We start from the raw sequence: 13,922 nt of genomic DNA, 5'->3' as shown, positions 1-13,922 counted from the left end.
AAGCCCCCCTTTTCCAGCACTATTCCTCCCTCCCCTTTAACGTCCTAAAAAAATGCTTCCCGCGCTATTGAAGGGCTCACCTCGGCGCTTTGGCGTGCTATGCCACACTGGCGCCTCCGCCGTGGCGCGTGCGGCTCGCTGCTGCGTGTACAAGTGTAAACCTCAGACGCGTTCCGTGCATGTAGGTCAGGTGCGCGCGCCACACCCCGCTCCCCTTTGTTACCATCCACCTATGGCTGGGCCGATTCTAATGATTACTTATTGACTGGAAGACAACGGCACGGATCGTTCCCAGCGTCACCTTGGAGATAATGACCGCTTTTTGTGTTTTCATCGCTGCGTTTGGCTCGAAGCGCCCCTCTGTGAACCGAGGGGACATGCAGACAGGGGGTGGAGGAATGCGCCTCCTCGGCGTTCCTGTGCTCACCTACCCGCCCGCCTCGGACACAATCAGTGCCCCTCCAGCTGCAGTGAGGACTGCGGGCTGCAGACAGCACTGCAGCCGGCTGAGGCGGCCGTCACCCTATTACTGCAGCGAAACTGCAAAACCCCACAGCGGATTAAAGCCCAGCAAGATAGTTGGACAACCCCTACGCCGACGAATGCGCATAGGTGTGCATCGAATAATAAAATGAATGCGTGTGTACCAATAAAAATTGTTTCACTGCCGTTTGCAGAAAACATTTTTTACTAACTGGAACAACGGGTCACAAGTAACGTATGCAAAAGTACATAACGTAATATTACAGTTATTTAAAGTTTTACGGGTCAGGACTCGCTGATAAGTCCTTACCTGAACCATCCATCAAACACGTTCTTTCACTCTGTTGACTGGACCCGGTGTCGGCAATTCCAAGTAATTTCAAGCAGTGTTAAACATCTCCACAGACACACTGTTCATATTGGTGTGCCGCGATAACAAAGAACAAACTGTACGCGGTGTCTTTTTATGGTCAAATGTTCCCATTACCAGCCAGGTTCGTTATTGCAAGACCCAGATTTTCAGTGTTTCGCATTTACTAAATGAGGCGCGTCTGCACCTGCCAGATAGCAACATTGACACGTTCCAGGTTCCGTACCAGTGTCTCACCCAGGCCAGGGTTTTTATTTTACTATTAGGATTTGTATTCCGGTGGTTCTATTATAGAATCAAGAAAAGTCCCACAGTTCAAAAGAAAAACCTGGACTGGAAAAGTGATTCGTGAATGGACCTCTGAAACGTGGGAGACCCGAGGCAGGTGGCTTGCTACCAAACAGATAAATCATGAGCTGTGTTCCATCCTGAGGCTCTACATTAACAAGCATTGGCATAACCAATAGGTCTCGCTTTTGAGACCTTATAAGTGATTAGCCATGCAACACTTGATGTTGTTTAATAAAGGATATTGTGCTGGATAACTAAACACTTATAATGTCCCAAAGGCGAGACCTATTGGCTATGCATTGGGGGGCTTTATAAGTGATTGGGTAGAGCTATTGGCTTTGCCAATGTTTCTAAGCTGTGCTGTAGAGAAGTGTGGCTGCTGTGCAGCATGTTGAGAAGTTGTAATTAAAAAGTGTAAGAAGCACTAAGTGATGCTGCGGTGGTTGCGTGATGCTGTGCTGGCCCTGAGTGATGCTGTGGTGGTGTCGACTGATGTGGTGATGTTTTTTGACGCTGCCGTGCTGCAGAGTGATGCTGTGGTAGTGCATAGTGATGCTGTGGTGTTCCTGAGTGATGCTGGGGTTCTGCTGTGTGATGCTGTGGTGAAGGTGAGTGATCCTGTGGTGGCCCTGAGTGATGCTGTGGTGTTGCTGAGTGATGATATGGTGGTGCTGACTGATGCTGTGGTGATGCTGACTGATGCTGTGGTGATGCTGATTGATGCTGTGGCACTGCAAAGTGATGCTGTGGTGGTACTGAGTGAAGCTGTGGTGTTCCTGAGTGTATTTGTGGTGGTGCTGAGTGTTGCTGTGGTTGCGTAGAGTGATGCTGTGGTGGCACTGAGTGATGCTGTTGTGACCCTGAGCGATATTGTTGTGTGCTTGAGTGATGCTGTGGTGGTGATGAGTGTTGCTGTAGTTGCGCTGAGTGATGTTGTGGTGGTGCTGAGTGATGTTGTGGTGCCCCTGAGTGATGTTGTGGTGCCCCTGAGTGATGTTGTGGTGCCCCTGAGTGATGCTGTGGTGGTGCTGAGTGATGCTGTGGTGGTGTTGAGTGATGCTGTGGTGGCGCTGAGTGATGCTGTGGTAGCGCTGAGTGATTATGTGGTAGCGCATAGTGATGCTGTGGTGGTGCTGAGTGATGATGTGGTGGACCTGAGTGATGCTGTGGTGGACCTGAGTGACACTGTGGTGGTGCTGATTGATGCTGTGGTGGCGCTGAGTGATATTGTTGTGTTCCTGAGTGATGCAGTGTTGGCCCTGAGTGATGATGTGGTGTCGCTGAGAGAAGCTGTGGTGGTGCTGAGTGATGCTGTGGTGGTGCTGAGTGTTGCTGTGGTGGCGTAGAGTGATGCTGTGGTGGCACTGAGTGATGTTGTTGTGGCCCTGAGCGATATTGTTGTGGCCTTGAGTGACGCTGTGGCGGTGCTGAGTGTTGCTGTTGTTGCGCTGAGTGATGTTGTGCTGGCGCTGAGTGATGCTGTGGTGGTGCTGAGTGATGCTGTGGTAGTGCTGAGTGATGCTGTGGTGGTGCCGAGTGATGCTGTGGTGGTGCTGAGTGATGTGGTGGCGCTGAGTGATGTTGTGGTGGTGCTGAGTGATGATGTGGTGGCGCTGAGTGATGCTGTTGTGGCGCTGAGTGATGCTGTGGTTGTGCTGAGTAATGCTGTGGTTGCGCTGAGTGATGCTGTGGTGGCGTTGAGTGATGCTGTGGTGGGGCTAAGTGATGCTGTGGTTGCGCTGAGTGATGCTGTGGTTGCGCTGAGTGATGCTGTGCTGGCTCTGATTGATGCAAGAGAACCTGGATAGGCTGAACAGGTTTAGATTTTTATGGAGAAATGTAGATCTCTGTAGCTAAAAGGCAATAGTTCCAGTGTCATGACATCTGTGTACCTGTTTTATTTAAGCAAATAACTATTATGAGGCATCATATGTAAGTGTAAAGTTAAAAATGTGCAGTCTGATCCAAGTAATTTGTAAACCCAGATATTAAAGTCATTAAGGATAGTAGTTGAAGTTGAAGTTGAAAGGTTTTATAAAGCGCTCTACTACCAAGCGGTTTCTTGGCGCTGAACAAAGACTATCATGAGGAACGCAGGGAGGATACTACAATGAATAGGCCATGGAGAAGAGGTGGGTTTTAAGAGCTTTGCGAAAGTCCATGTAAATGGAAATGGATCTGATGGCAAAAGGAAGTGCGTTCCAGAAGAGGGGGGCAAGGGTAGAAAATCTCGAACCACTATGTTTTTTTCTTCGGTAGCGAGGGACGCTGAGGAGGAACTGGGTAGAGGAGCGAAGGATTCTGCCCGGGACGTAGGCATTGATCTTTGATCTGATGAAGTCTGGAGCCGTGCCGGCCAGTGACAAAAAGATCAGGCAACCCATCTTGAATAAGGATCGCTCCAGGATGGGAAGCCAGTGAAGGGTCTTTAGGAGGAGGGTAATATGATGGAATTTCGGAAGCCTGTAAATAAGGCGAGCTGCCTGGTTTTGGATGAGCTGCATACGGCGGCGCTCGTACGTGGCCATGTCTGAACTGGGGTGGCAGAGTGGGCTAAAGAACGGTGATGGATCAAACCCAGATCTGTTGACTGGGTGTGAGTGTTTGATTGGTTCTGATGCTCAGTCCATCACCACCCCCTTTTGTACCGCTTCGTACGTTGGGAATACCGACATACAGGCCGTTGCCATAGTCCAGGCGGGATAGAATCATGGCCAAGATGATGAGTTTGAGGGCTTCCACAGAGAAGTAACGAGAGATTTTACGGATGATTCTAAGGGACAGGAAACAGGATGAGACCACCGAGCTGATCTGGGAGCACATAGAGAGGTCTTGGCTGATTTTAATACCCAAGGTTTTCACAGACACAGAGGGAAGAAGAGGGGAGCCAAAAGTAGGGGGCCAAAAAGCGGGGGTCCAGGAGTTAAAAGGACCACCGATAAGAACCAACTCCGTCTTGTCGGGATTCAATTTAAGTTGGTTGAGGTTCATCCAATCATAGATGAATGTCAAAGTGGAGCGGAACTTGCGAATAGAGTCAGGAGAGGGGGAGAGATTGAAAATGAGCTGAAGGTCATCGGCATAATTAAATACCGTGACCTCCATTTCCTGCAAGGCGGCAATCAGGGGATATATATAAAGATTGAAAAGGAGAGGAGAGAGAGACGAGCCCTGAGGCACCCCGCAAGAGACTGGACAGATGGGGGCGGAAAAGCCCTCCAGTCTAAAGGCCTGGGTACGGTCCGTCAAGAAAGAGGTGAGCCAGGCCAGAGCCGAACCCCGAACGCCGGCGCCCCCGACACGGTCTAAAAGAATAGAGTGGTCGACCGTGTCGAAGGCGGCGGACAGGTCGAGGAGGACCAGGACCTGCGAAGAGTTGATGTCAGCACTCCTCCTGAGCTCATCCACCACGGAGAGGACAACGGACTCCGTAGAGTGAGCAGGGCAAAAACCAGCCGGATTAGCGGCGAGGAGGTGATTATCTTCGATAAAGGTGGAGAGGTAGGAAGTGATGTAGCTCTCCAGGATCTTACTCAGGAATGGGAGTAAAGAGATGGGTCTAAAGTTCGAAAGGAGGGTGGGGTCGACACCCACCTTTTTGAGAATGGGAATGACCGTAGCGACTTTAAACAAGTCAGGAACAATTCCCTGAGAAATGGAAGAATTAAGCAGGGTGAGGGGGGGATCGGGGCAGCTGGAAAATATCTCCCTCAGAATATGGGCGGGACAAAGATCTGAGGGGGAGCCTGTCTTGACTTTCCTCAACAGGGTGAGGAAGGTCTCCTTAGGGATCAGAGGGAAATGGTCATGGGTGGGGAGGGTGGGCGGTGGTAAGGGACAAGAGAAAGAAGGGGGAGGCCGCGGGATGTGGCGCTTGATTTTAGCAATCTTCTCAATGAAGTAGTCATTGAGGGCATTGCAGAGGGATTGAGAGGGGGTAGGCTTAGGGGCAACTCTATCAGAGGCTGCGAGCTCATGTACGATCGTGAAGATCTCTTTGGGTTTATTGGCCGCTTGATAGATTTTCTGGGAAAAATATGCCGACTTGGCTGAAAATATGGCTTTTTTATAATCCCGGAGAAGGGCCAAATAATGAGCCTTCCTAAGCGCAAGTTTCTGGGTTTTAAGGTCGTTCGTGAACCATCTGTTGGCGTCATGGGAGCGACATGTTCTAACCCGTTTGAGGGGGGCAACTTGGTCACAAGTAGCAAGTAGCCAACTATGGATGGTGGTCACTTGAGAGTTAGGGAAGGTGTCAGCTAAAACAGGAGATGAGGACGCTAGGGAACGGCAAAGAGCTGGCAAATCCACACGGTTCCAGTTTCGGGCATAGTTGGTTCTATTGACTCAAGTTTGTAAAGGGTTGTTGATAATGCCACTGACCCATTATCAAATATAGCTCAAGCTGCTAACCTGCATACAAGATTTATGCTTGTGAAAGGTCCAGTGGACTGTGGCTGAGCTAGTCATACACCTGAGACACCTGTATCTGTTCTAATCTGCCCCAACCTGAAGGTGTTTCAGATGCATCAGTATGGCAGGACATAATGCTATTACTTTCCAGCATGCCAGCACCTCTATGATCTCTAGTGGCCTCCAGCATCACATAAGGACACAACTGGTGCACGTTCACATGCAGAATGTTCTACTCTGTAAAGAAGCTTTGCTGAAGGCACCTTTAGGATGCTTTAAAGCTGTATTAAAAGTACTATCATAATCATGGACTGTAAATAGAAGCAGGTTACTAAAATGATGAGGGCAAATTATTTTATTTCTGCATATTATGGAGTTACTGTGTGGCTCAGCATAAATTGTACACATACTGTAAAACACTGTGTATTACTGACAGAGCACGGACAGTGAGCTGGCTCTTCCCTAATTGTATGCTTTAGTGCCAGTTAAAAGTTATTTAGGGTACTGGAGGCCACAGTCCTTTGTGGCAATAGGAGCTCCTCGTGCGTGTCAGAGATTTCTGCTATGGAAAGGGTGCCCGGCCTGCAGTCTGCTAGGAGCTGATAAGGGCTTTGCTGCAGGCAGCTAATTAGGGGGGACAGAAACATCAGAGTCATGAGAGATGCCAGGCAGAGCTGCATAAGCCATGACGAGAGAGTTAATGAGCCATGACGAGGAAATGAGGAAGAGATAGGAAAGGCAGATGGCGGCTGTGCGTGTGCACGCGTGTGTAACCGCAAGCTTTAGGCCACAAGCAGAAGCTTGTGGTCGGATTTCTAAAGCCCCACTCACTAAATGTCTCGCCAGACCAGCGCATGCGCTGGCTCAGGCGAGACCTAAAAATGACCATAAACCCCTTAACACCTTAATTCCATATGTACAAAAATCAGGCGAAATGGCAATAACCAGGCTCAATGAGAGATGTAGGCCGCTTTATTAGGACAGGTATGCAGATCAACATTTTACAAAACATAATGAATCATCTCACTAATACAATAACATCCTAACAACCCCCCCACCCCACCGTAAGCCTTCCCAACATTAAAATCCCCAAACCATTCTTACAAGATACAATGCTCACCATCCCCTTTCTTTTATCCACTGACCTTCACACATGCCTTTGCCATCGCTCCCCTGTGTTCCCTCTGCCCGCACCTACTCTGCAATGCCCCCCAACCCTTCCGGCCTGTCTCAAGCTCCTCAATTCTGCCCCCTGTCCAAGTGACGTCTAAATATCCAGACACTAAGACCTCCTAGATAAAATATAAATATTTAAATAAATAAATAAACAATCTAGGGAGGGCAAGCTAAATTGATTACCCCTACGTCAGGACCACATCGTTGGAATGACGCACCTAAACCTTTCGCACCTAACAAAAACACCTAAGCCCCACCCTTGCATACCTTGACCAATCCCTGCCTTTAACATAGACCTGGAATCCCCCGCCCGCCAGAAGCTAACAATACACATTTCATTACTAATCACAAGCTTGACACACTTCATTACAGAAACATAACTCACTCACATATCCTAGGTACATTTGTTCCCAGTGCTCAACTTGTAAAAGAATAGGTGCCCAGCTCTCTGCCCAGAAGCTTGCGGCCAGCGCTATTAAATTTCAGCATGCCGATTACCAAGGCTGTTCAGTGTTCAATCCACCTTATGACCCTTTAATCCCCTACCAGGCACTCCTTGCCCCTTTATTTCACTCTTGTAGGATCCTGCTTTCTCCTTTTAAGACTGTCTTTCCATTTTTCTCTTCCTCCTTCTTTCCCCTTTGTATGTTTCCCCCCTCATGCTCTCGGGAAATGTTGAACGAAGAAAAATAAGTGTCAGTTCCCAAACATGAGTGGTGTGGGCCTCCACTGACTAACCATCGGCTCAAATTAGGCACTGCTCATTTGAAGAGACTAGAGCACCCAACATGTGGAGCACACACATAAGAAGGGAGGATACCTTGCATCCAAAAGTCCTGCAACCCAAGCAAGCAATAAGTACTCAGCCCCATTAAGCTCCTGGCATGCTGCGTCCCAATCTACAATGCAGTCTGCCACATTTCATCTCCTGTACCGGCTTCATGGACAGAACAAGGACTTTATAGGTGAATTTGTGGACCTGGTCACCACCTCATCCACTCACCAGGCCCAAACGTCTCTCCTCTGTGACTTCTGTCTCCCAGAAAACTCAAGCATCAAAATACAATAGGAAACCTTTCCAGCCTCATGGAATACTTAATGTGGTACAGAATGTCACTCAATCAGTATACTCTAAAGGCAAAACCCTCAAATGGCTCTTCTTGACATTACCAACCTTTTCAAACAAACGTCCCTTACATATTGATTTAATTGAATACCCTGCCATCTTCATCACCCTACTCAGTGTCAAACCAACACACCCAGCTCAACCTGATAGAACAATACATTGACAACACTTAGCCTTCTTCTGTTTGACTTCCATACCTCTGTGTTGCATTCCACAATAGTCATCTTGCAAACCCTGTCTGTCTCAGACCGCACTGTCATCCTCAAATCTCTCAAAGCCACCTCCCCTGAAAATGATACCCTACCATCAACGTTCAACAAAACCCACTTCAGAAAAGCTCTCTCAACCTTACCATTGTCGAATTGAAATTAGGGCATCTAGGGCAGGAGCCAATCAAGAAGACCTATTTTCATTATCCATCTGCACAGGAAGTGACACCACTGGGTTTTCCATCATCCACTTGCACAGGGAGTGACATCACTATATTTCCCATCATCCATCTGCACAGGAAGTGCCATTACTCCTCCCCCTCCTATGGCCTACTTATGGCTCCCAAGGATCTGATGCTCCAAAGGCCAGTCTGTCTGCAGGCATCCGTGCCTAGACCACGCCTAGCTCCGGAAACGTGGTCCTCTCCCCCCTTTCGCTATCCTGCTGCAACCATCCACGCCCTGAACCCTGGCTGCCTCTCCACATGCTGCTGCCTCACACCACCACACAATACCTTGGGAGATTTCTCCTACACTTCCTACAAGTTTGTCTCATCGGCAAGATTATTAAATAAGCAATTTATGCACAACTCAGAGATCTCATCAGCTGCACGCCAACAATTCTGACTACAGGTGACACTGCCAAATAAGTCAGCTATGTTACAAATGACAGACAATGCCCTCCTTACCACATATATAAAGGTGACTCTGTTGCAAAGCAGGACACTTCCTTACATACAACTAGCCTGACCAGCTTCCAAATATCAACTGATCTCGGCCAAACCCCCATGATCCATTCGAACTAAGCAGAGTTCAAGCCTCAGTATGATGAATAAGCACTGCCATGGTTCTAGGTCCCACAGACTCCTACCTCCTGAGTTTGCTGGACCTCTCTGTATCCTCCAACACTGTCAGTTATCCTACCCTAATCCATACCTTTAAATCTCCAATGGGATTCATCTGCCATTTCCTTCACTGGTTCTCTGTCTAGCTATCCAACTTTCACATGCTCATTAAATTCAGCACCTCTAGTTCCCACAAGTTCCCTAACATCTTTTGGATATCTCAAAGGAGTCAATAGAGGTGCTCAGTTCTCTTTTGCACTTTAAGATAACACACTGCTATTTACTCTGCACTTTATTCAGAACCTTTTAAAGTTTTAATTCTTGATGTGTTGGTGGGGTTGAGGGCAGGGGCAGTATATACTTAAGTAGTGGGATTTTGGCCATGTTCAATGACATTTTCCCTCTTAGACAACTAGAGCCGCCATATCGGTTAGCGCTCTAGTTGTCAAGTCAGGCCTGGGTATTTAATGCAAATTGGGGTGTGGACGCACTTACAACAAAGGTGTTCAGTTCTTTTTTCTCTTTAAGATAACACACTGCTATTCACTCTGCACTTTATTCAAAACTTTTTAAAGTTTCAACTCTTGATCTGTTGGTGGGGATAGGGATAGGGGCCGTATTTACTTAAGTAGAGGGGTTTTGGCCATGTTAAGTGCCATTTTCTCATTTTTCTGCTTGGACAACTAGAGCCGCCAACTTCAGTTGGCACTCTGGTTGTCAAGTCCGGCCCGGATATTTCATACACACCGGGAGGCTAATGCGCTACACATGTGCTTAGTTCTTCTTTGCACTTTAAGATAATTCACTGCTGTTCACTCTACACTTAATTCAGTACCTGTTAAAGTTTTAATTCTAGATTTGTTGGCGGGGGTAAGGGCAGAGGCTGTTTTTGCTTAAGTAGGGGAATTTTGGTCGTGCTCAGTGCTATTTTCCCCCTTGGACAACTAGAACCACCATCTTAGGTTAGCGCTATAGTTGTCAAGTCTGGCCCAGGTATGTAATGCACACCGGGCCTCTAACATGCTGCTTGTGCGCTGCTGGCATGCCAAAGGCAAGTCCGTCTGCACCCATCCATTTCTGGCTTGGGACCAGAACCCCTGCCCGTTTACCTCCAAGAGTTACAAGGCAAGGGGGATATCCTAGACACGTCACTAGGATCTGGGTAAAGTACGGTTCAGGAAAAATGGCCCCAATGGACACAAATTTGAAAAGAGAAATATACACATCAACAACACCTGTCAAAGCAATTAAAAACAATATTCTTCATATTGACCACATTTAATTCATGTGGAACATTGAATCTTATGTAAACAAAACATAACATTTGTTATAAACAACTGTAAAGAGGTGCCCCAGTAGGGAGGGAGGGGTAAGTGCAGCAATGTGCAGATGTGAGGGTAAGTGAAAGAAGGAGTGTTTACATCGCTGTGACACGGACATGACTTTTTGAACAAGATACATGGAGAATGTGATTTGTCATGCCCATGAATCATAGAAAATAGAAGAGAGACAGGATTTCTATCAATTAACCTACAATCACGTCACTTTCTGACTTTGAAGCCTGAAGGCCAATCTTCATCCAATTCTCCACCGAACACACCGGTGGCCTAGGGTGGCCATCACTTGGTCCTGATGAAGACCATACTGTAAGGACTCCAATTGCCTACATCCATTCTCAGGGTCGAAACGTCGACAGCTTTATTATCTGTTTACCTTTGTAGACAACAGTGATAGATTCGCCATGTCCCACCAATCTGTTTTAACATTATGGTGTTGTAAATCGACTGAACCTTGGATAAGGCTAGATTGCCTTCTTTCATGATTTAGATGTATATATTGTTCACTGCCCTCCTTCTTTCACTTACCCTCACATCTGAACATTGCTGCACTTCCTCCCTACCTACTGGAGCACCTCTTTACAATTGTCTATAACGAATGTTACGTCTTGTGAACATGAGATTCAATGTTCCACATGAATAAAATGTGGTCAATATGAAGAATATTGTTTGTAATTGCTTTAACAGGTGTTGTTGATGTGTATATTTCTCTTTTCAAATTTGTGTCCACTGGGGCCATTTTTCCTGTAACGTTTACCTTCAAAGCGGTAGGCTTTCTCCGCGGTGGAACTTCCTCAGATTAACTGGCCAATAGGTATGGACTGTGACCACTTTGTTGATCTGAACAATGCCCCTCTCATTTGTAAAGGGTGGAAACTTGAAGTGGGGAATTTTAAACAATTAAACAGTGGCCATAGGCCAGTGAAAGGAATGGAAAACAGCCAGAAATGGCAGATGTGTCTGCTTAATTGTAGTTCACTGCTGAGGCACAGCTCTGAGCTGTTTATATTCTTGTAAGACAAGTAAGCAGAGGCTCTGTCTCTTATAGAGAGGACTCTATGCCAGATGTTGTAATGTCCCTCCCTCAGGGATACACAATCGCAAGGTGTGATCGAGGAGAGAAAAGAGGCAGGGGATAGTTATAATTTTCAAGAATGAGGGAAATTAGCACCTATTTGTATCTTGGAAAGGGAAAGCTTATTTTTCTCCATGGAACTTTGTGCTACCTTCACCTTCTCAGGCATACTGATGTATCGTTCTCCTGGTACAGCTACTCAATTTATTTATGCGCTACCTGATCTAGTGGCAGAACCTACCCTTCAGAAGGCGAACCTCACGTTATTGGGGGATTTAAATTAGCATTTTGGGGAAGTGCAAAAAAATTACTGCACGAGCTGGCTGCTGTTCAGATGACTCAACTCGTCAAACTACCCAGTCATAGTTTAGGCCACTTAATGGATCCCATTTTTACAAATATTACAGACATGACCACTGGCGTTCACATTCCAATACACTGGTCAGATCATTACATAGTGCCTAGAAACAAAGCCATTCAGCCTCATCCTCCTAGACATAGTCGTTTCTGGTCAAAGCTGGATGCAGCGATATGGGAAAGCTGTCTTAGAAACTCATCCCCCATAATGGAAGGGGATACTGCAGAAAGGTATAAAAAGTTTGAGGGCTGGCTACGGAACTTCTTGGATTTCCTTGTCACTCAGAGGATTCAAATGGGTAACCGCCAAGGTGGACACACCCCGTGGTTTTCATCTGAGCTTGTTAAACTAAAAAGGAAGGAAAAAAGTAGGAAAGGGTTTGGAGGAAAACATATGATGAGCCTAGTAGGGCAATTCACAAGATAGCCTTGAAAAAATATCAATATGCAATAAGAGAGGCGAGAGGCAAGAGTCCTATTTTCGCTCAAAAAATGAAAATATGCCTAACTCATCCAAAGAGTTATCTAATTTGGTGGACTGTCTATCTGTGCCAGCAAGGAGTCAATCCGCCCCCCGAGGCACTCCAATATGTTTGCAAACATTTTCCTCAAAAAAGTAACCAATATCCCTTTTTCCCTGCCATGGGATTCTGGCTTCAGCAAAACTTCTCATGCAGAAAATTTTGCTAAGGATACTCCGTTGGCATTTCCTGCAATCAGCAAAGAGATTACTGAAGAGATCTCAAAGTCAATTAAATCAGGGTCACCGCAGGACCCAGCCTTCCATATATACTTAGGAAAGGGGGCAATGCAATTCTGTTTATTTTGACTGAAATCTTCAGTCTCTGGAAAGTGAGAGAGTCCCTCCTGCATGGAAACATGTAATTGTGACACCCATGCTGAAAAAACCCTCTGCTAATCCTTTACAAGCTGAGAATTACAGACCAATTTCCCTTCTTCAAAGGGCTAGGAAAGCCCTGGAGAAATATGTGAACAAACACCTGTCCTCATTTCTGGAGACACATGATATTTTACACCGAACCCAAACAGGTTTCAGACCTGGAAGCAGTACTGAAACTACCCTATACTAGCAGCCACAGAATAATTGAAAACAATTTTGGATGACGGAGGCTGATTTTGTTGGACATAACACAGCCTTCGATACCGTCTCCCATCTCGTTCTAATACAGAGGATGGAGGAGGCTGGAATTTCTCGAACTTAGGTCAAATGGCTCGCCGCCTTTCATGAAAACTGGAGTTTCCAGTATGAAAAGAGTCCATGTTTTCTGCTACCCACTCCTTAACATTTCGGGTTCTGCAGGCTATTCCTTAAGCCCCATATTATTTAATTTATATTTGTTCCAGTGTTATTTGTCAGCAATAACCTTTTGGAACTGTGCTGGCCTGACATTGTAGGGGAAAACCCTCATCCCACTCTGGCAGTTAAAAGCCTTGAGATCTGGATTGACAACAAACTTTCCATGGAGGTACAGGCTAGGAAACTTGCATCATGCTGTTTTGGACTTCTAAGGACACTCCGAAAACTGTTGAGTTGTGTACTGTGCTCTTTTGAGAGAGTGGTTGTGCAAGGGCTGGTGATTTCATGCTTGGACTATGGAGCTCTACCTACATGGAAAGTCTTAAGTTAGTGATAAAGAGGCTTCAAGTGTTTCAGAGTGCCGCACCCGGATTCTCTTAAAAATTCAAAAATTCCAGTTGGCTACACCGGCCCTAACAGTTTTGCACTGGCTACCTGTGCATAAGAGAATCCAGTTCAAGATACTCTGCTTGGCCCATTGTGCTATGCATAGGAAGAGCCTGCAGCTTATACAAAGATTGCTGAAGCATTATATTCCCAAGAGATCACTGTATCTTTGGGATCTAAGGCTGGCGCTAGTTCTCCGGATCAAGATGGAAAGAAGTGGAGGTGCATCTTTGCCTGCTTAGCTCCCAAACTCTGGAATGCCCTCCTTGTGGATCTTAGAATGAACCAGTCAGAACTTTGTTTTAAGAAACACTTAGAAGACCTTTCTTTTTAAGTCCTACTGAGCCTTGTGGCAGAAGTATTGCTTTCAGCGCTGGGAGGCCCGTTGGGTAGCTATGCACCATAGAAATTCTACAGAATAGTATAGAACAGAATGGATTCATCTTCGACTAATATATGCAGCAACTTGGGACTTTACCCACTGATAACAGCATCAAGATCCACAGCTAAAGCAAATTACAGTCAACTCTTCATG

At 46.4% G+C, this 13,922-nt stretch overlaps 1 protein-coding gene across 4 annotated transcripts in view; it reads right to left on the bottom strand.

Annotated features, from left to right (window-relative positions):
• The window catches only part of SPTSSB (serine palmitoyltransferase small subunit B), a 61,020-nt gene extending 60,205 nt beyond the window's left edge, over window positions 1-815 (bottom strand). Inside the window, exon 1 of one of the 4 annotated variants that reach the window (XM_085635221.1) lies at window positions 794-815. The gene's annotated coding sequence lies outside the window, so the exon portion shown is untranslated. Of the gene's footprint in view, window positions 1-80; window positions 468-793 lie in introns of those variants that run through there. The other 3 variants (XM_085635219.1, XM_085635217.1, XM_085635220.1) reach the window with 3 other exon arrangements.
• Window positions 816-13,922: the final 13,107 nt, after the last annotated feature.

Source organism: Triturus cristatus, chromosome 11, assembly GCF_964204655.1.
Source record: "Triturus cristatus chromosome 11, aTriCri1.1, whole genome shotgun sequence".
In the NCBI taxonomy this organism is placed as follows: Eukaryota; Metazoa; Chordata; class Amphibia; order Caudata; family Salamandridae; genus Triturus; species Triturus cristatus.
The sequence above is the reverse complement of the archived record's forward strand: the minus strand, read 5'-3'. Positions and strand labels throughout refer to the sequence as shown.